This window comes from Dermochelys coriacea, chromosome 1 (genome assembly GCF_009764565.3).
Source record: "Dermochelys coriacea isolate rDerCor1 chromosome 1, rDerCor1.pri.v4, whole genome shotgun sequence".
NCBI classification, from domain to species: Eukaryota; Metazoa; Chordata; order Testudines; family Dermochelyidae; genus Dermochelys; species Dermochelys coriacea.
In genome coordinates, this window is record NC_050068.2 from 54,721,389 (window position 1) to 54,743,391 (window position 22,003).

The window sequence follows — 22,003 nt, forward strand, 5'->3', positions numbered from 1 at the left end:
GGTATGATAAAGATAGCAGCAGAGAACAGAAGGGGGTCTTGCAGGTTGATAATAAATATTGGAGATTTAGTCCCACTTCAGACTTTCCCAGTCCATCAGGGATCAAGGGTCAAATTCTGCTACTTGTAAATATGGAATAATTCTACTAAGTGAATGTACTCTGGGTTGACACCAGTGAAACTGACAGCAGAATTTGGGCCCAGGTCTTTATTATTATTTATTTTTCAAAGTTCCCCAAAAGTGCGTGGAGTGCTTCACAGAACAAATAGTAGATATGACCCATGCCCGGGAGAGATCACAGTCAAAGTATAGACACAACATGGCACATGATAAAGGCAAACAGAGGGGAGGAAGGAAGGACAAGGTGACAAACAAGATTGTGTGGTTGCTTAGGGTTAAGGTACACATCCTTAGGGTTTGTTTTTAAACTGAAGCAGCAGATTGGCAGCATGGTGGGGAGCTAGTGAAACTAATCACTAGGGCTAGGTGCATGGCTCAGGTTGCAACGGCAAAACCAAAGTGGCTGTTTATAAAGCCAAGGCAGCCTGTAGTTCTTGTAAGCAGAGAAGGGAAGCAGATGATGCCCAGAAAGACAGTGAGTTCTGACAGGGGTGTTGGAGATTAAAAGGTTTCAGAATTGCAACTGTTAGTCTGTATTCGCAAAAAAGAAAAGGAGTACTTGTGGCACCTCAGAGACTAACAAATTTATTTGAGCATAAGCTTTCGTGAGCTACAGCATCCGATGAAGTGAGCTGTAGCTCACGAAAGCTTATGCTCAAAATAAATTTGTTAGTCTCTAAGGTGCCACAAGTCCTCCTTTTCTTTTTGGAGATTAAAAGTGTGCCCTCTGCTCCTGCTGGTGTGGGACTGCCCAGGGGAGTAAGTGTGCCCCTGCTGCTGCTGCCCCTCACATGGTGAGAGAGATGGGAAGAAGCTCCTGGGGTCTCAGTGCCCTGAAGCAGCTCCCTAATGGAGAGTGGTAGGAGCAAGGGGACTGGCAGGCCCCTGGCTCTTTCCATACCCGCTCTGGCAACAAGCGGGCTTCTCAGTCCCATTTGATAGGATATGAAAGTACTGCTGGGCCCTGACATTCTTATGAAATACTTGAAAAGGTCCATTCTTGCCAGGAAGATTTTGCAAAGGAAGAACTCAAGGTTTTGGCCTCCGTTTACAGCTTAGCCTGACCCCAATTCAGCTAGCTACCTTTTAACTAGTGTGGTCCCAATGGAAATACTCACACACTCAGTTAGCCACATGCTTAGGTACCTGGGGCCTAACTCACAGCTGCAGGACCTTTGGGATGGGCACCATCATTTACTATTTGTTTGCACAGCTCAGTGAGGGCCTGACCCGGCTGAAGTCTCTAGGTACGGCAGAAATACAAAAGGATAAATATAACAACAACAAAACCGTGGCAACAGAACTATGGCTGACTTTTTTTTTTCTTTTTTTTTTTTCTTTTTTTTTTTAAGATGGAGATGCTGGCAAGTCCTGCAGAGAGCAATTTCATTTGTTCTAAAAGAATTTCAAAGTATGAGCAACATTCCCACAGGCTGTCATTTCTGTTTGTCACTGGCTTTTATTTAAGGGATTGATGGCAGCTTATTATCAGACAGACTATTTGCTAATAACTCATCCGTGAAGCTGACAAGTCACCAGAGCAAGCACTAATCTGCACTAGTGCAAAGGGACTGCATATGGCAGGCTTCAAACCCACCCTGACACCACCTTTTCCCTAAAAATATAACATTTTGTTCCAAAACCTCCCCTTTTTAGCTAAAATAAAGGGCTACCCTGGTTTTAAAATCCCAGTGCCAGACAAGGCAATTCAAATGCGTCAAGCTTAGTGCTAGAGAGGGGTTCAAAACAAAACCTCACATCTGAACCACTCAAATTTAGGAAAGTGCAAAGGTTTGTTCCTGACGACAGACAGTAGTGCAATGGTAGAAAGGTTACTCTTTATTATGAGATTGTATAGAGCCCTTTGGGCACTTCCGATATATACTCTCTCTAGCAAAGATAAAAAACCATTATAAATATCCATAACATATACTGAAATCCATGTTATTAAAAACATTCTTGTAGCTAGGCAGAAGGCTACTGGTTGTCAAACACTCTTTCCCATCAGAGATCTCGTCTTCCTCTTCCCCCTCTTCTCCTTCTTCCCCTCTTCCCTCCCCCCCGCCCCAGACAGAGTCTCAAAAATATTTTCATTATTGCTCAGTGCCTTGTCAATTAAGTCTTTTTTAGTATTGTGCTCTGGGTGCTAACCATCTGAGTCCTGCAATCACACATGGTGCATGTGGGGACAACCCAGCACATACCAAAGTCAAGACCTTCAAAGAAACGTTTCTGTGTTCTGCTGTTCGCGAGAGAGACTAACCCTGGAATGTGGCAAGAAAGGAGTTAAAATTAAGAGCTAGTGTAAGCCAGTTAATGTTGCTTCTGTCCGAGTTATAACGCACACTGTTTTTTAAATTGATACCACCACAGGGATGTTACCCACGCGTCAGAAATAATGATGGGCCCCATGATGTGGGCCCTATTTAACTCTCTCAACAAATTACGAGTCTGACTTCTTTCCCTTTAACCTCACGGCTCTTTTTCGTTTGTTTGGGGTTTGGCGGGGGAGTAGGGAGGGGTACTGTCAGCTTCTTAAGCATATGAAAACAAATTTCACTTTAGGTTACATCAGTAGTGTATTGACATGGAACAGCACAGAAAGCTTTCTAGCTGATAAATAAAAATATGATTAGCCTGATTGGTTATTTTATATTCATCACGCTTGGTACCTGGCATTCGTTCTGGCTGTCACACAGGTAATATCTGATACATCTGTCCTGTTTATTTCTCAGCCAAAATGGAATCAAGCACCGTATCCTCACTATTATCCCTTCCCTCCCTCTCCAAAGGGCCTGAATGAAAAATATATCCCTAGCGGAACATTAGGGTCAAACCAAAGTTTGCATTTTTAAGACCCTCATAATACTGGACTAGTCCTATGAAATCTTATCAAAGCATAGCACACACTTTTTACCACTGCTAGCCTCAGCGATTTATTGCTGTCTACTAAAGCTGGGCCCCATTTTTCAAATATTCAAAATGTAAACATTTTTTTCATGAACATTTTTCATTTTTGACTAGCTTTACTGTCTGCTGTAGCTCCAAATCTAGACATGATGGGCCAAATTCTGACCCAATGTGGATGCATCTCCATTGACTCCTACTCTTCATTTTTTCTAAAAATAAAACCAAAAAAAATGCCATCTCCTGTGTGATGCTAGGTTCAATAACCTACTATTGGAAGCAGTGAGATGGAGGGTGGGGGAGGGGAGGGGGGAAGGTATGTGAATTAAGTGAACTTGAAAGATACCAGAATTCCTCAAACCTGAAAAGTGACCTTCCCCAGAAGAACAAAGGATTCTTGCCCAACACTGCCCCACCAACCTACTTCAGAAGCAACTGAAAGGACCACTTCCAGGAATGAGAGCAGTTCAGCCTGCAGGCCTATTCAGTCCTTGACCTGAGACTGCCAACAAGGGTCTGATGGTGGTTTGTGCGAAGTGGACACCTGCACATTATGAATGGAATTCAAACCACCAATTTATTTTTATGTAAACCACTGAATTGCGATCAGATGTTTGTAATGACTTTTGCTTACTACCAACCTGGCCTGCATTTGAACTAGAAACAAAAGAATTTATATAGCCTATTACAAATCCTCATAGCCATCCAACCCCTCAGAAAACACTTTTAAAAAACATGCTACACGAGTTTGAAACTAGCTCCTTTTGTTTGCCATGTATTATAACATGGTGTTCATGAAAGTTTCACAGACAGCTAGCAAAACTATCAGAGAGAAAAAGGCAGCTGTCAGATTGGCTGTTTCTTGGTTAGCTGACAAAGGAACAATATGTGTGCTCACATATAATATCTCTAAATCTATCAGTACAGATAAATGTCATTTTTTGTCAGATCAGAAAACAAATAGTTGTAGACCATAAATCAAATTACTTACACAGTTCAGCTGTTCTGGGTTTGTGAAGAAGGCTTTACCTCTCTCTGATCTTTTTTCTTTCACTACTCACAGATCACACAACTTTCCCTTCACGGTTCATCAGCATAACATGGTAATTTATTTCCTCACTTCACTCATATTCCCACATGGCTGAGTTGCATCCCAGTTAGAATGTCACCGTTATTAACCCTGCTGCATTTCCATACAGTCTCAAACCCTCCCCAGTTGCCAGATTTCAGACCCAAGGCTGCAGCCACAGTGGCAACATCTACACTGCCATTTTTAGCCCTGTAACATGAGCCCAAGTCAGCTGACCCGAGCTCTGAGACTTGCTGTTGTGTGGGACAGGGAGGTGGGTGTTTTCTTTTTGCAGTGTAAACATACCCGTAGATGCCTAGCTGTCCCCTTAGGCACCTATATCCAACAATCAGGACCAGTGACATTCACAAAACCCCCACTCAGCTGCCACCTAACCCTGTAGGTGCCTAAGGACTTTACCGGTGGAAATGCAGGCCCCTAAAGTTCCCTAAGAGCCTAAATTTCCACTGTTGGGCATGTACAAAGTCCTGGCAATGCTAAACAACTCAGCACCTAACTTACTCCTAAGCTCTTGCAGGAGTCACAAACTAGGGTCTCCCCTGCCTTTTCCACCCCATCCAGTTGACTTGCTCAGATGTCATCTTAGAGCATGCATACTGAATCAGGCCCCTCATAAAATGGCCCAGTTCCCTTCTACCCAGAGGAAAGAGCAGTCACCCAGGAATGAGAGACCTGGCCTCAAATGCCCACTCTGCCTGCTATCGAGCAAGGAGTTGAACACAGGTTTCCCAACTGGTTGCCTTCATCACTGGGCTATAGAGTCAGTCTCTTGCTCAGGTCCAGAGGATATTTATGTAAAATGGAACAGCTCCCACAGGAGAGACTGAGAGTGCCACCCCCCAGAATAGCCTACAGCCTAGTAATTAGGGTGCGCACCTGGGAGGCAGAAGACCTGGGTTTAAGTCCCTCTTCCACATCAGGTAGAGTGGGGATTTGAACAAAGACCTCCCATGCTGGGCGAGTGCTCTTACTACTGGGATATTGGGTAAAAGGGGACACAGCTGCACCTCCTCCTGTTTTTCTTGAGAAAGGGTTTGGTGCCTTACTCCAAGAGAGGGTTCATAGCTGAGACTCCCAAATGGAAGGAATCAGCTCCCTCTAACTCAGACTTGGGTACCTAACTCCCTTTGAGTAGCCGGGCTTAGATCACCCTCCTCCCTTGGCCTTTCCTACTGGCTAGTATGGGCAGCTCCCTGCTTGACCTGCTCGCTTCTGTGAATCCCCTTTTTGGGCACCCGATTCTCCCCACACATTGTATAGGGCACCTGGGAGCTAACTCAGTGCTGGGAATTCCACTAGGCAGCAGAGCAGCTGAAAGTTAGGTATTGCAACGCTCAGCACTGCAACGTGTAAGCCCTGCCTTGTGATTCTAGCCCTTTGTGCCTATTTTGCCTAGTGCTAGAGGAAAAGTGGCCCCTAGTAACAAGACAGTGCCCACTGAAATCCAAGACAATGATTCATCGCTCATTAGTTCTCAATGGTAAACCTCGCTTGCAGACAACTGGGTTAGCCAAGGATTTATACAGTGACAGGAGGAGCATGGAGATACTGACAGTGCTAGGGAAGGCACCTGTATGGACAACATTCTCAGTTTTCCCGGCATTAAACATCAAGAGACTAACAACAGAAACAAACATCTTTGTGAAATACCATATAGGCTCCAATCCCACAGCTGAATCGATGCAGGCAGACTTCAAGGGGGCTCCAAGTCGGCCCACACAGATCCAGTTGTAGGATCGAAGCTTTAGCAGATAGAGATAGTTGCTGCTGTTGTTCAATTTCATTGTTGTGACATAGCTCAGCTGCTTCTGGCTGTGGTTTTCTGACAGAAAGTCTTGGAGAGACCAGAGGGAATTTTTCATCAGGTTTGGGTTTTTTTGTTTTTAGCAGGGTCATGACTGGGTGATATGGTACTAAACACAACTCAGCCTTGCCTACACTAACCACAAAGTCCAGGTCAGCCTCATGTCAGCTAACTCAATTGTTAACCATTAATAATTTTCCCTTACATAGACAGGTCCCTTGAGTGAAGCCCAAACCAGAATCTCATAGCTGGGCAAAACCATCACTTGTAATCACCTTTTAACACATCTCTTGCTGAATGTTTTACTTTGGGTTAGTTATTTAATGGTGTTAACCTCTGAATGGTCACAATTAGGTTTTAAAGTTACAGAAACACCCCATTAAAGAAATTACAACAAGTTCACTTCACACCTGGGTTACTACTAGTGGAATTTGATTTGCAGTAAGGCTTCAGGCCAAGACAAGCAGCAATACATTGATTTATACAACAACTGCAAGTTATACAACCAGAAAGGCTAGCAACATTCTTCCTTACATTAAAGAAAGCATAGGAGGATCCAGGGAAAGGCTCTAACTCAACCAAATCCATATTTACGGGCTCCCAGGTTTAGATGCTCCCTCCTCCATACCTCACCTACCTACCTACCCACACACACACACACACACACACACACACTCTCCAGACATTCATTGCTCATTTGACAATAAGGGGCAGTTTTCAAAGCACTACCTGGGAGCACCACGCACAAATACCATTTACCGTTATGGTATCTGTGAATGTTCCAACTTGAAGGTGATAAAATGACACAGCGCACTGAAATTGTGGGGGCAGTTAAGGGGAAGGATTGACTAATATAACTCAAAACTTCTTCTCTTCACCAGTTTTGTTAGTGACTTGGATAATGGAGTGGAATCATAGAATCATAGAATCATAGAATATCAGGGTTGGAAGGGACCCCAGAAGGTCATCTAGTCCAACCCCCTGCTCAAAGCAGGACCAAGTCCCAGTTAAATCATCCCAGCCAGGGCTTTGTCAAGCCTGACCTTAAAAACCTCTAAGGAAGGAGATTCTACCACCTCCCTAGGTAACGCATTCCAGTGTTTCACCACTTTAATTTGACTTTAATTTTCCTGATATCTGCTGGGAGAGCAATACAGCAGTGCATAGACAATCCAGAGTGGAGAGTGGAGAGTGGAGAGTGTGCTTATAAAATTTGTGACTGACACCAACTTTGCAGGCCAGGATTAGAATTCAAAATGATGTTGACAAATTGAGAATTGGTCTGAAATCAACAAGATGAAATTCAATAAAGACAAGAAAAAAAATAAAATGCATAGCTACGAAATGGGAAATATTGGGTAGGGTGTGGTACTGGTGAAAAGAATCTGAGGGCTATAGTGGATCACAAATTGAATATGAGCCAACAATATGGGACAGTTGAGAAGAGAAGACTGAGGTGGGGAATATGATAACTGTCTTCAAATATAAAAAAATGTGTTATAAATAGTACAGTGCTCAATTGTTCTCCATGTCCACGGAAAGTCTGACAAGAAGGCTTCATCTGCAGCAAGGACAATTTAGGTTAGATATTAGGAAATCTTTCTAAGTATAAGGATAGGTAACCGCTAGAATAGGCTTCCAAGGGAGGTTGTGGAATCGCTATCATTGGAGGTTTTTAAGAACAGGTTAGACAAATACCAATCAGGGATAGTCTAAGTATATGTGGTGGTGCTTCACTATGGTAGGCTGGACTAGATGATCACAGAAATGGAGGGCTGGAAGGGACCTCAGGCTATCATGGGCCTGATCCAGTGAGGATCTCCTGTGAGATGTTGAGCACTCTCAAGTCCCAATCACTTCTATGGACCTCAAAGGCACTCACCCTCCAGGATTGGGGCCATGCTTTCCAGTCTTCTTTCCTCCACACTTCCCCTTCTGGAGCACTCTAGAATATAGCACTATGATCTCAGATCTCCTCTTAGTATTGTCATGTGCAAAGCAGAAAAAAAAATCTTTCCAAGTTCTTGTATGCCTGTAATCCAACTAGTCAGGTCACAAAGTCCTTTGGAATGAAGCCAGCTGCTTACAGGGAATCCACTCATGTATTTATTTATTCATTCAATTCAGTTTAACACAGTGGGGTGAGGTTCCCCTTCATCGGCAGTGAGAATGTATAAAATCTGATCCATGTGCAGTATCCAAAACAGAAATGTTGCTATAAAAGTAATTTGATCAGAGTTTAAATGGATCAGATCTTCATTAAGATTTTGCCTCAAAGGCTTTACAGGCTTAAAGCTTGAATCTAATCTTCAGTGTCAGCTGAAAAGGTAGGAGGGGAGGCTAAGACTCTGGCACTGGGCTTTATTGGTCTAGAGAAGCCAAGATTTAACACCTTCAATAGTTAAAGCCATAAATACTTGAGTGCATGGTATATTGCCCTTCAAATACATGCAAACAGCTCCCACTGATGTCACTGGTAGCTGGGTAAAAGTATCTTAGGGCAGAGTTTGACCCTGAAAACATCCTTAGCATCCCACCCCCTGCCCAGCCACCACTGCAGTTCACAGCCAAGATTAGCACTTGAAATACCTTTGAGAAAAAATCTGCAACAAGGATCCAATTAACAAAGGGTTTGGCTTTTATACACATTAATCCTACTTTCCAAGCGCCTTGCTCTTGCTCCTGGTTCTGTAGTCCAACCGTGTTATGTTCTTCCCCTTCCTTTCTCTTGACCAACAACAACTCTCATTGCTTGTCTAATCCATCCATTTATTTATAGACATCTCTGCTGAGCTCCTCACCACAGTATCTTCCCACTTCACAAACGTTACAGCACTTAGCCTCACAACATCCCTGTTAAGAAGATATTTACTATCCCTACTTCACAGATGTGAAACTGAGGCACAGAGAGATTAGGTGACTTTCCCGAGGTCACACAAGAAGTCTGTGACAAAGCTGGGAACAGAACTCAGTCTCCTGATGCCCAGACTAGTGCCTTAACCCTCCCTGTCACCATCCATCCCTCCAAATTCTTTGATCTGACACGCAGCAGCCAGCCCAATGGAAGCTGACAGACTTACTGAGACCTGGGGCTGGATTTTGGATATCACTAATTGTTGTGGGGGAAGCAGTTGGGGGGGGGATTCATCTAACTGATCTGAATCTTAAATATAGTTCAGATCTGCTGGATAATTGAAAGAACTAAATACATATACTCCATGTAAACAGTGGGCTGCATTTCAAAGGCCTTAGCAAATTGCATTCATGGATCACATGTTTACAACAGATGGTAAAACAAACCTGTCACATCTTACTCCAGTTATATCAATTACAACAAGTTGTTCATGATACAAAACTGAATGGGACCATACCCATTGCTTTGATCATGTTAAGCCTCAGATTTCCTTCAAACAAAGGAGGAGAAAAGTTTCCTTTTAATCATGAAAATGTCTCGGTTCTAAATTATGCCATATTAAATAAAACTATTTTTATAGTTTTTTAAAAAGGGTGATTCACAGATGAGCTGGTTATAAAGATTCATGAGCCAATGTTCAGTCTGTAATCAGGGTCCAAGGTTCTAATTTAATTCCCTGTTCAGGAAAACTCTTATCATGAGGCATTTACACCATGGGTATCATTATTCTTAGTATTCTGGCATTCCTCAGATAAGATGAAGGCCCCTGAAATATTTCTTCCAGGGTGTTAATGACACTCTTAATTTTACTTGGAACCTTCATTTTCACTCTATAAAATGGTATCTGTTAGGCACCACGGCCGAGGTCCTCAAAGGTATTTAGGCACTTAACTCCCATTGAAATCAATGAAAATTAGTCATCCAACAAGGATCTGGGCCCAAATCTTCAGGCCTTGGCACAGTTACTAATCAGCCAAACTGCTATGGGGCTGTCACGGGGCAAGTGCGCCCCGCCCCCTCCTGGGGTGGGGTAATTACTTCCCCGCAGTCGCGTCCTTACAACCAACCTTTGTCTTGGGGTAATGAGAACTAATCAAAAAAGTCAATATGGCTGCTCTCCTCTCAAGGTTGTGTGGTCCAATGGCCAGGGTCAGTTACAGCACCCCATGCGTTCAGGTCAACGTGGCCTAGCAGCCAGAGTCAATTACAGCGGCCTTTGCATCCAGGGTAGTGCGGCCTCATGGCCAGAGTCAATATCACAGCCTCCAGACACAAGCAGTGCAGCCTGGTGACCAGTACCCAGAGGGTCGCCTCTAGGGGGGAGGGGAGAGGAGGGCAGAAGGGGGCGGCAGCCTGGGTAGGGGGGCCCAGGCCCACCTGACTCCACTGGGCCCCAACCGAGGGCCCTAACAGTGGTAGAGTAGTCCGCCACTGGGTCAGCGGGGAATCCCACTGAAACACGCTGACCTCACTCGGGTTGGAGATACCACTCGCTCACCCTCCCGGGGTCGCTTTCTACTAGGTTTCCCAAAGCCACAATCCATGAGGAATTGGGGTGTCCTCAGGCTCCTCAGCATGGATGATTCCCTGGGATTCTGCTGGCCACAGATCTCCAGCTCCCACAGACACGGGCTGGGACGGGACAGTTCTTCAGCTGGAGCCTCTGCCCAAGATCCTTCCCCTCTGGTGGCCAGCCCTGAATGACCTGAGCTGCTCCCTTTTATACCTAGTTTCCAGCTGGAGCATGCCCAGAAGGGCTATGGGGGCATGGCCTCCTCATCCCAGAAAATGGCATTAATCCTTGCAGTACCAGTGCGGGGCAAGTGCACCCCACCATACACACACCCCTTTAAGAGGGTGTCCGGTGATGGGTTGTCTTTTCCTTCCTTGCCTCCCACCCAGGAGAAAAATTCCACATTTGCGTGTGCCCTAGCTGGTCGATGGGCAACACTGAAGTCACAGGGCTTGAGTGATAGGTAATTCATAATTCTCATAATTCAAGCACTGGTATCTTTCATACTGTTGAGCAATTGGAGGAGGGGTCTGATCTGTGACCAATTGAAATGGGTTTCCCAGCAGATAGTATCTTAGTGAGTCGATCACCCACTTCACTGCCAGGGCCTCCTTCTCTATAGTTGAATACCTCTGTTCTCGGGGAAAAAGCTTCCAGCTCAAATAGAGGATGGGATATTCTTCTTCCTTGATCTCCTGGGACAATACTGCTCCCAACCCCACTTTGGACTCATCCGTCTGCAGTATAAAGGGCTTAGTGAAGTCTGGGTGATACAGGATTGGTGCCCTAGTCAGCCTGTCCTTTAGGTCCTGGAAGGCCCTGACACATTCTGCTGACCACTAGACCTTTTGCGGTTGGGATCTCTTAGGTCTGACAAGGGTGCCGCGAGCATTGCAAAATCTGGTATAAAGCAGTGGTAGTACCCTGACAGGCTTAAAAATTGGTGTACCTATCTCTTTGTCATGGGCATTGGGCAGTCCTGCAGAGCTTGCACCTTGTCCACAAGTGGACATAGGGTCCCTCACCCCATGGTATATCCCAGGTATGTTACTTCCCATCGTCCAAGGTGGCATTTGGCTGGGTTGGCCATGAGCCCTGCTTCCCCCAGGGCTTGTAGTACAGCTTTAATGTGTCAGCGGTGTTCCTCCCACATATGACTGTACACCACTATATCATCTATCAGAGTAGCAGCCATGTTAGTCTGTATCCACAAAAAAAAAAAAAAGGAGTACTTGTGGCACCTTAGAGACGAACAGATTTATTTGAGCATAAGCTTTCGTGAGCTACAGCTCCTTTCATCGGATGTATGCAATAGAAAATACAGTAGGGGGATTTTATATACACAGAGAACATGAAACAATAGGTGTTACCTATTACACACTGTAACGAGAGTGATCAGGTAAGGTGAGCTGTTACCAGTAGGAGAGAAAAAAAACCTTTTGTAGTGATAATCAAGGTGGGCCATTTCCAGCAGTTGACAAGAACGTGTGAAGAACAGTATGGGGGGGAAAATAAACACAGGGAAATAGTTTTACTTTATGTAATGACTGCTGATTTGGAATTAATTTGCAAACTGGACACCATTAAATTAGGCTTGAATAAAGCCTGGGAGTGCATGTGTTATCACACATTAAGAAAGCATCCTTATTAAATGCCGATAGAGTCCCAGTGAGTTCTTCAGACACTGTTGGGATTCAGATGGTGCTGTGAAACAGATCAGACATATATTTCATGTTATTACAGGCAAAGGACAAAAGAAAAGCTACCAGAAAAGCCTGCGAAAAGTCCATGTGATTTACATGGACGCTCCATGCAGCATAATCACATCATTTCAGTGATGGTCAGGCTAGTGAAAACAGGCTTATTTTGTGTATTTCCGTACTAACTTAGATTTAAAGAGCTGGGGGAGTCCAGGGTTCTCATCCCAGAATCTGCACAACAGAATCAAAGTTATTAAATTCAACATCTTCTTGGGAACCCTGGCGTGCACAAAGGAGATCTTTTCACTGAGGGTCCAGCAGAGCTTTAATCACTTTTGTTAGCACAATTAGTAAAGACAGAAAAACTCCAAGCAACATAAAAAAAAAATAGCAAAAAATAGAGTTGAGGTGATATCTTGTATCATTCCTTACATATATGCTTAGATTTGCACCCTTCCTTGGACACCTGGCGGAAAGAGACAGCCCTGTCCCTGGCATGCCAAATGAGTCCGATGGTCCAGATCTCCCTCTTATATGATGGTCTGGGCTTATTATAGGGCTTAGGGCAGGGGCGGGCAAACTTTTTGGCCGGAGGACGGCATTGGGTTCCGAAATTGTATGGAGAGCTGGTTAGGAGAGGCTGTGCATCCCCAAACAGCCAGGCATGGCATGGCCCCTTCCCCCATCTGACCCGCACTCCTTCTCGCCCCATGACGGCCCCCCCCAGGACTCCTGCCCCATACAACCCACCCTGCTCCCTGATGGCCCCCCAGAACCCCTGCCCCATCCACACACACCCCTGCTCTCTGTCCCCTGACTGTCCCCAGACCGCCCGCCGCCCCATCCAACCCCTCTTCTCATTCCTGACTGCCCCCCCAGACCCTACCCCATCCAACCACCTCTTCTCCCTGAACCCCCACCCCTAACTGCCCCCCACCACCCCATCCAACCCCTCTCCTTCCTGACTATCCCCCCCGGGACCCCTGCCCCCATTCAACCCCCTGTTCCCTGCCCCCTAACCACCCCCACCCCTATCCACACCCCTAGCCCCTGACCACCCCCCAATCTCCCCTGCCCTCTATCCAACCCCCCCGCTCCCTGCCCCCTTACGGTGCTGCCTGGAGCACTGGTGGCTGACGGCATAGCTGCACCAGGACAAGCAGCAGCACCATCTGGCTGGAGCCAGCCATGCACAGCACAGCACAGCACAGAGCAACAAGTCAGGCCGGGCTCTGCAGCTGCGCTGCCCCAGGAGCTCACAGCCCTGCCACTCAGAGTATTGAGCCGGTGGCGCAGTGAATGGAGGCTGTGGGGGAAGGGGACAGTGGGAGAGGAGCTGGGGGCGAGCCTCCCAGGCCAGGAGCTCAGGGGCCAGGCAGGAGGGTCCCCACGGGCCGGATATGGCACACAGGCCATAGTTTGCCCACCTCTGGCTTAGGGGCTGTCATGAATATTCATTCAAATGCCCAGCCTCCCTTATCCAGATCTAACTTCCTCACCCTAATAATGTTGAGGTACCTTTATTCTATAGGTTAATATATTAATGATTTCAACTAATCATCATGCAAGTCAATTCAATGCCAAGGCAAGTTTGCAATTAAGCATGCGTCAACATTTTATTCTAAAATATCCAAGCCTAGTATCTGTTCAGTGTTCTTGTGGTTACCTGGGATAAAGTTCCCCTTTAAACACACATTTCCCAGTTCCCCAAAACTCAGGATGACTGTCAGGCCATTTATCTGTGCCAAAGTTCACAGGCCTCAAAGCTTAAGCTAATGTTTTACAGGATACAGGCCTGTAAGCTCCTTTCCATTACTGCTGAGTAAAATAAAATGCTAAAGCTAACTCTATAGGCTACGAGGCCCCATTCTGATGTGGTGATTGCTAATGAACCCTGTGACGGGGATCCCCGGGATGCGACTTGGGACTGTGGGACTGCTGTGCCCCCTTAACTCTCTCCAGCCTGGGCTGTCTCTCACAGTGTCTTGCTAGTGACCAGCAGCAAACCCCTCCAGACACTGTGATCACTTAGCACAACCGCATGTGGAGCCCCATGCCCAGCTAGATTGCATGAATGCTCCCAGAGCCACTCATGAATCACAGAGAGAAAGGCACTGGCCAAATCCCCCCAGCTCCCAGCCTTGTACCTCAGGAATATACCATCTTGCACTGCTCAAGATGAGCAGCGCAAATTTATTAGTTGGTTCACCGCTTCATCAATGGAAAGTGGCTATACACCAGCCTTTGTGAACCTGAGCAGATTTACCACACACTTCATACAAACTCACTGGTAAAGATAAACAGTAAAGCAAATTTATTGATACAAAAGATAGAATTTAAATTATTATAAGTGTCAGGCAAAAAGTCAGAGTGGTTACCAAAAGAAAAGAAAATATAAGCATGCAGTCTAAATGCTCAACCCTATTAGATTGGGCAACATCTAGACTAAGCAGTTTTTCCTCACCCCACTGGATATTGCAGTCCTTAATATGTAGGTTTGTCCCTTAAACCTGGGCCAATCTCCCATGTTGGAGTCTTCAGTCTTCAAAGCATCTTTGTTGCTTGCAGCATAGGTGGGGACAGGAGAAAGGCCAAGCATAGGCCCACTGTGTTCTGTTTTATACCCTTAGTTTATTTGCTTGGAGACCATAAGTCCAGGCATGTCTGGTGGGCATTGCTGAGTCACCAGGCAGGGTTGAGCAATTTCCCTGGTGTGGCCTTATGCAGGTGAGTCACTGAATTGTAACTCCCTTGCTGGACAATGGCTGTTGATGGGTTGTTTGACACCCCTCCAGGTGTTGGTTACTTTCCTTGCAGTTGTCTCTGGGGAGCTAATATCTGGCTGATTCCCCAATTTACAGCATGTGTTACTGACAACCATTCAACACAATCTCATAAACTTCATATGCTAAAGATATACATATTTAGACAGAATAGTGACTTTTAGCTGATCATAACCTTTTCCCTAATTCTTTTCATGGCATGCTTTATATGCAATATCACAATTATATACAGATGAGGAATATGGGGGCTACAAGATGTTCCCCAAGGTATAGTATGTCACAAACCCCATCATGAATATTACAATGTGGATGGTTGATTATCTGATGGGGGGGGGGGGGAGGTTCCAAAGCCAATCTCAGTCTCCTGATATGGAGGTTCAGGGACCTGATAGACTGATTCTGGTTGTGTAGTTATAACTGAAGTATAGGGATGTGGTGGTATCTGAATTATATCTGCAGTAGGCCTCATGGTTGCGTACTGCCTGATTCATTATCTACAATCTCCGTAAGTCATTGATGTTGTGGGGTCATGACCTTTTCTACTTAATGTCTTGATTTTACACTGTATGCACCCCAATATAATGAAAATAATTCCTTTTCCAACTACTTGGACAATAATCCATCCATTTAATCCAATTTGTATTCATAAAGGTGTTGCTAGGATCTCATCACCTCCATCCATCAAATGGGTAACAGATTGTTCTCCCTCATTGATATTACTGGTAATTTGTCTAAGGTGTCTGCTTTTTGATCCATTAATTGTTTCAATTGTAAATTTAGTGGGGCTCTATAAACAAGAAATGTTGGCGTGCTTTGGACAGTTAAGTCCTGATAGGTTGGATCAAATATAATAATGGTTGTGTTTTCAAAAGTAGGGACAGAAGATATCACTGTAAGTCCTAGTAAAGTATGTTGTTTTGAGGTAAGACACAAATATGGGTCTGAGAACCTGACACTCCAATTGACCAAATAGGTACTTTTGATGATTGGTTACCACACAATATAAGTCATCTCCATCCTAGTTTACCTTCTCCATCAGTGTCTTCCATTTAGTTAACCTGACCAGGCACAAAGATGATGATTAGTTCTGTAGCTGACTCACTCCCTGCAGTCCATGCAATCTGGTGTCCACCTCCAACATATTACACTTCCAAACATACGATGCCCCTTTTCAGAGCAACAGACCATCTGTGTGATTTGCCAGGTTTGGGTTTCTGTATGATAAACCACCAAAGTAGACACACTGATGTGTTCTTGTAGATGTTATCTTCAAGGTGACCTGTGGAGTGGACAGCAGCTGTACACATCCTTATCTGGATCAAAGACAAGCAAGGAGACTGAACAAGACATACAAGGACTTTGCTATCATACAGTTTTTAGTAAAACAACAAGTGATGTCCCTAGCCTCTGTTTGCCAGAAGCTGGGAATGGGTGACAGGGGATGGATCACTTGATGATTACCTGTTCTGTTCATTCCCTCTGCGGCACCTGGCATTGGCTACTATCAGAAGACAGGATACTGGGCTACATGGACCTTTGGTCTGACCCAGTATGGCCTTTCTTGTGTTCTAAGTGTCTTGACTGGGATGCAGCACCACAGATACCATATGCCACATTGCTCCTAATGAGAATCATTGGCACGAAGCCAAACAAATGGATCATTCCTTCCCATGTGCCTGGAACATTTTGGACAATACCAATTTAACAAATTGCTCATTTTGATTAAGTCTGGAATCTTTCCTAATTCTAAAAATTGCAATGCACTAGCAGTGGTATTTATGACATTCTCCATACACAAATTATTTTCCCCACATATTGGTCCTTCTGCCGATCCTTCTGTTTGATCCTTCTGTTTAGGCTGATGGTTGGTTAATCTTAAACTGAGACTTGTTAAACAAACGGGTTTTGTCATGCATGTTATAGACTATAAACCTTTCTTACTGTGACAAACCCTTTATCCCCTGTAATATTAGATTAACCACTTTGTTAGCATTCTCCTGCAGCACATAATTAATGTGTCTACAAATTATCTCAACACCCACTCGATTCCAAATTGACATTCCTGTACAAAACAGTCCTGTTATGGACCCTAGGATTCCAAACAGTTCCAGGCTACACTTCCATCTAGGGGGTATACAATTTTTGTTTTGTGTGGACCCCTACGCTGGCAATATCCTGTACTAACTGCTGATAAACTGCAATCATATCCACAATGAGCACTGAAAAGAAGAAAGCCACCTTGAATGCTTGCAATAGCTGAATTAATCCATGTGCCAATGGGACAAGTTTAACACAACAGGGATATGCATAAATTGAACCTGATTAACCAATACTTCTAGTACAGAAACTGTTGTAAGACCACTGGCAGGTCAACCTTTGGTCAGAGATGGACAAGTTACATCATTGTGTATGGGATTATCATAGTGATGGTCAATTACTGGATCACTGACTAAGATCAAATGTCACTTTCAATATATAGCTTTTGATTCCATAATATAAATATGGACATAAATATGGCTATTATACATGCCTCATATCATCCTTCATACTCTACTTTGTTTAGGGTCAAACTTCCTCCTGTTATTGAGTTTTTGCAGTTGGCTTTATTTTGCCAAGTGCCATAAGATATCCCATGTATAAGGGTAATTGAGTTTGTAGGCAAGGAGGCATAGGTTTTACATCCTCCTCCCCTTTGAGTCATTATGCAGGGGTAAGATTCTTTTCCAAACACTGGATGGTACCAAGATTACTCCTGCCAACTTACACGCAAAAGTAACATCTGCACATCTGCTTCCCTTAACTTCCTGGACTATGGATGAACTCTGGCTCAGAGCCCAAGTCTACAATGTCTAGAAAGTCATATATGTTGTCACTTGTTTTCCCAAGTTTGATTCTTCAAAGATTTTAGCTGGATATATTTCCACCAAACACAACAGAAAATTTGGGAGCTTGGTATTTACCTGACATGTTTAAGGGTATGTGGTATATTGTTAGTGCAGTCCCCATTAGTCCATGCAGAAAATATTCTGCACTGTTTTTCCTAGTCAAATTTTTTTTTAAATCTTTATTAGTTCATAACACATTGCAGAATGCATAGCGGTACTCAAAGCGCACCATACTTGTAGGCGTAGAGTGCCACAAAATTCCTAGGTTCATGAAAATACCTAGTCATATTTATAAATGTACAGCAAACCCTGCTTAATTCACAGCTTCTGTAAAACTCAGAGTTATTATAAATGTACATCAAGCACTACACAATTCCTAACAGCACCCAAAGCTTCAGGCCCAGAAAACAGTCCAGTACAGAACACTACTGTGATGGACCATTAAAATGCTCTTTCAAAGCCTCCCTCAACCTCATAGCTCCATGTTCAGTTCTTGTTATGGTCTTAGTGTCTGGCTGTTGACAGTCGGCTGAGAGCCACTCCATTTCCACACACTACATCTGGTGGCAGATTTTCTCCCTTTGCCTCACAGATATTATGCAGAACACAGCAGGCAGCTATAAACATTGGGATATTTTTTTTAACTGAGATCCAATCTTGTGAGTAAACAATGCCAGCGTCCCTTCAATTCACCAAAAGCACATTCAACTGTCATTCTGCACCTCGTGAGCCAGTCGCTGAATCTTTGCTTGGTGCTGTGGAGGTGGCCGGTGTATGGCTTTATAAGCCTGGGGAGCAAGGGGTAGGCAAGGTCCCCCAGAATCTCTACTGGCATTTCAATATCACCAATGTTAATCCAGAAAAGAACATATCTACTGGTAGCTTTCAGAACAGTCCTGTGTTCTTAAAGATGCAAGCATCATGCACCTTCTCTGACCAATTCACACTGATATCAGTGAAGCATCCCCAGTCATCCACCACACTTGCATGACCATAGAAGAGTAGCCCTTTCCATTAATGTACTCTGTGGCAAAGTGGTCTGGTGCCAAAATGTGTGTGCCATCTGTCACCCCATCAGAGTTTGGGAACCCCATTGCTGCAAATCCATCCACTACATCCTGCACAGATGCCAGTCCTGTGTGTAACAGGAGACTATTAATTGTCCTACACACTTGCATGACAATGGCCCCCAATGCAGATTTCCAACTTCAAAATGATTTCCCACTGACCAGTAGCAATCTGCCATTGCAAGCTTCCAGAGTGCAACCACCACTCGCTTCTCCACTATCAATGCAGCGCTCATTCTTCTGTCCTTATGTTGTAGGTCTGGGATGATTTTGTCACACAGATCCAGGAACATGGCCTTTTGCCTCCAAAAGTTCTGCAGCTCACTATGCAAATCTGCATAACAAATAATCCCACCAGTCGGTGCTCGTTTCTTGGGCACAGAAGCAGCACTTTGCAGTCTACAGCTGCTCCATAAATGTGACAAACAACTTTGAATTATTTTTCAGTCCCTCAGCAAACTGTCTTCCAAGGAATTGTCATGTCCCCCATTGTTGCGGTATTCCTTATGGGTGTGCAAATACAGGAAAATTGTACGTCCTGTATTTGCAACATTCATGACAATAGTGAAGAGCTCTGTGGGCTCCATGCTTCCATCAGACATGGCAGACGGCAAAGAGCACCGCACAAGTTTGTGGGATTTTTTTAAAAAGGCATGAACATTATGGGATATAGATGGCATTAGGGGATGGAGAAAGTTGCATGCTGGGAACTTAACCCCTGGTGTCCAGAGAGTCCTGGGTGAATCATTTCTATTCCCACAACACATTGTGAAAAGTTTCCAAAAGGCACTGGACCAGACGGCAGCGAGTGGCACACTGGGTACCTACCTCTTGTACACCACACTTTGCATCAACACAAGCCCTGCTGGTGAATATGTGCAGTGCCAGTGAAAGCAGCCAATTATGTGTAAGGAGACTGTTGCCTCCTTAATGAAACTTAGTGGGGTTTTTTGGTTGGCCCTCTCCCAGTACCAAAGGAAAGGAGAAGGGCTAAAGAGAAATCAGGATCCTGAGTCCTCAGGCCAATGGGGAGAGGCCAGCACTTCAAGTCAGTCTGATTGATAAAGCAGACAGGCCAATGAAGGAGGAAGGATCCCAGGGGCCCATCCTACATGTGAGCTGGAGCTACCTGTGCCAGAGTAGGGCAGAGCTAAGGAGAGAGCAGCAGTAGCCAGAACCAGAGGAGTCAGAGCTGAGCTGGAGGCAGAGGAGCCAGACCTGGAGCAGCACAAGCCAGCTGCACAAACGGGGAGCCAGGGCTGAACTGCTGAGGGCCAGAGCAGAGATAGCAGATGCCAGCTGTGCCACCAGTGACACTGCAGCCGAGTGCAGTGAGTGGCTGTGGAGAGCAAGGTGGGACCCTGGCCAGAGAGGGTCCAGCACAGGGAGATGTTGCCAGACAGGAGGGCCTTGAAGGCTGTACTCTGGGATAGTGGGGGACATGAATCTAACAGGAAAGCGAATACTGGGGAGAAGGGTGCCTGTGGGTGTGAGGCCACCACCAGAGCAGATGGCCTACCCACAGTATCACCACTGTGGAGCCAGGTCCTGGGAGGGAGGCCTGGGAGGGGTAAGGAATAGCCCATGAATTTTCTTAAGTTCCAGAGACTCACTTGATCCTTTAACCTTTTCCATTTTTCCCCTTATTTTTCTTACAATTGTTTAATAAATTGTATTTGGTATGAACTTAATGTAGTGATCAGTGGATCAGGGAAGTGGCCAATGTGGAGAGAGGACCACAGAGTGGGGATATTCTAGCCCCTGTCTGAAGAGACCACATCAACTAAAGATTGTAGCATAGACATGGCCTGAGAGAGACCAACAGAGAGAGAAATCCTTATCTTCTTTCCTCACTACCTTTTGTGAGAAAAATAGCGAAGCTGTTGTCCTACTCTGCTGAAAAGGCGTTCCATGGAAACCAGATAATGAGAACAAAAAAAACCTCAATCATAAGTCCTCCATTAAAATTTTATTCTATTCAAGAACTACATTCACTCAACCCCCCACCCAGATGGATGATGGCTTAGTGTTCCCATTGAGCCACCTACTTTTGCTTTTATTAGCTGTCAAGAAAATCATCAAGCCCTGTGCTGCTTTGAAGGAACAGCCAAGTGCAAAAAGGCTGCAGCATGACTGCAAATCCTGGAGCTTCAAGAAAGATGCACATACTATATGAGAGATTCTAGTCCTTGCAAGTCAGACCCCAGGCACTCACTTTGTTGCATTACAAAACTGCTTAAAAAAGGTTTAAGGGAAAAGTGCGTTACCAGCACTTGCCTATTAGCAGCCAATAGTATACCAGCCAGACGTAAGTGTACATGTGAATATCCTGGATAACTGTCATCCTCAATTCTTGTCCCCAGAGATCCTAGACTGTTATTTCTGCAGTTCTGATAGAAAAGTGCCAGTGAGACTGGTGTTTTTGCCTGAGTAAAGTTTAGTAAATACTAAGTAAGCACTACAGGATTTATTTTGAAGGCCTTGCTCAGATTTTATGTGCATGTATGAGTGCACACGTGCGGGATACCCCCCGAGGGGTATCCCCTTGAAGTTACTGATCAGGATTTTAGAAACACCTGAGACAAGACTACCACCAGATAATCCATTCCAGGTTTTATACTGAACATAGCACACACTCAGATGGTGCTTTGGGAATTTAGTTAATACTACGGGGATAGTCATACAGTGCACACAGGATCATTAAAAAAAGCCCTATGGTGAGCTGAATTTAAATTCTGTGTTAGTTCCTTTTGTTTTGCAGCACTGATTACATTAGATCACATTTCTTTTATGCCACCCTCAGATTTTCCCGTTTCAATACATTGCAGATTTTGCATCAAGCACACGCAACTAGAGGAGGCCAGCTAGATACTTTGGCCATTGGGTAGAGCACTGAGGTGGCTCTGAGGCCTGTACATTTCCTCAGGCATTTGCCCAAGGAGGGGACAATTTGAAGGTCTTGCATTTAAGATTGAGCACAGCTGGCAGTTAGAAGACTAGCTTTCAATTGCTAGCCAGTGTCAACAACAAGTAGTCAGAAGAGTATATTTCTCCACTGTGTTTGGGTTTTATTAATTGAAAAACAAAATAATAAAGATAAATGAATGCCCACCCAGAAATGCCAACCCTTCCTCCCTGTAGTTGAGCAACAAAGACAAAAGCAAACTGCTATGGTAACAATAGCTGAGTAAAGATGAAAAGAAATACGACTGAAGTTCCC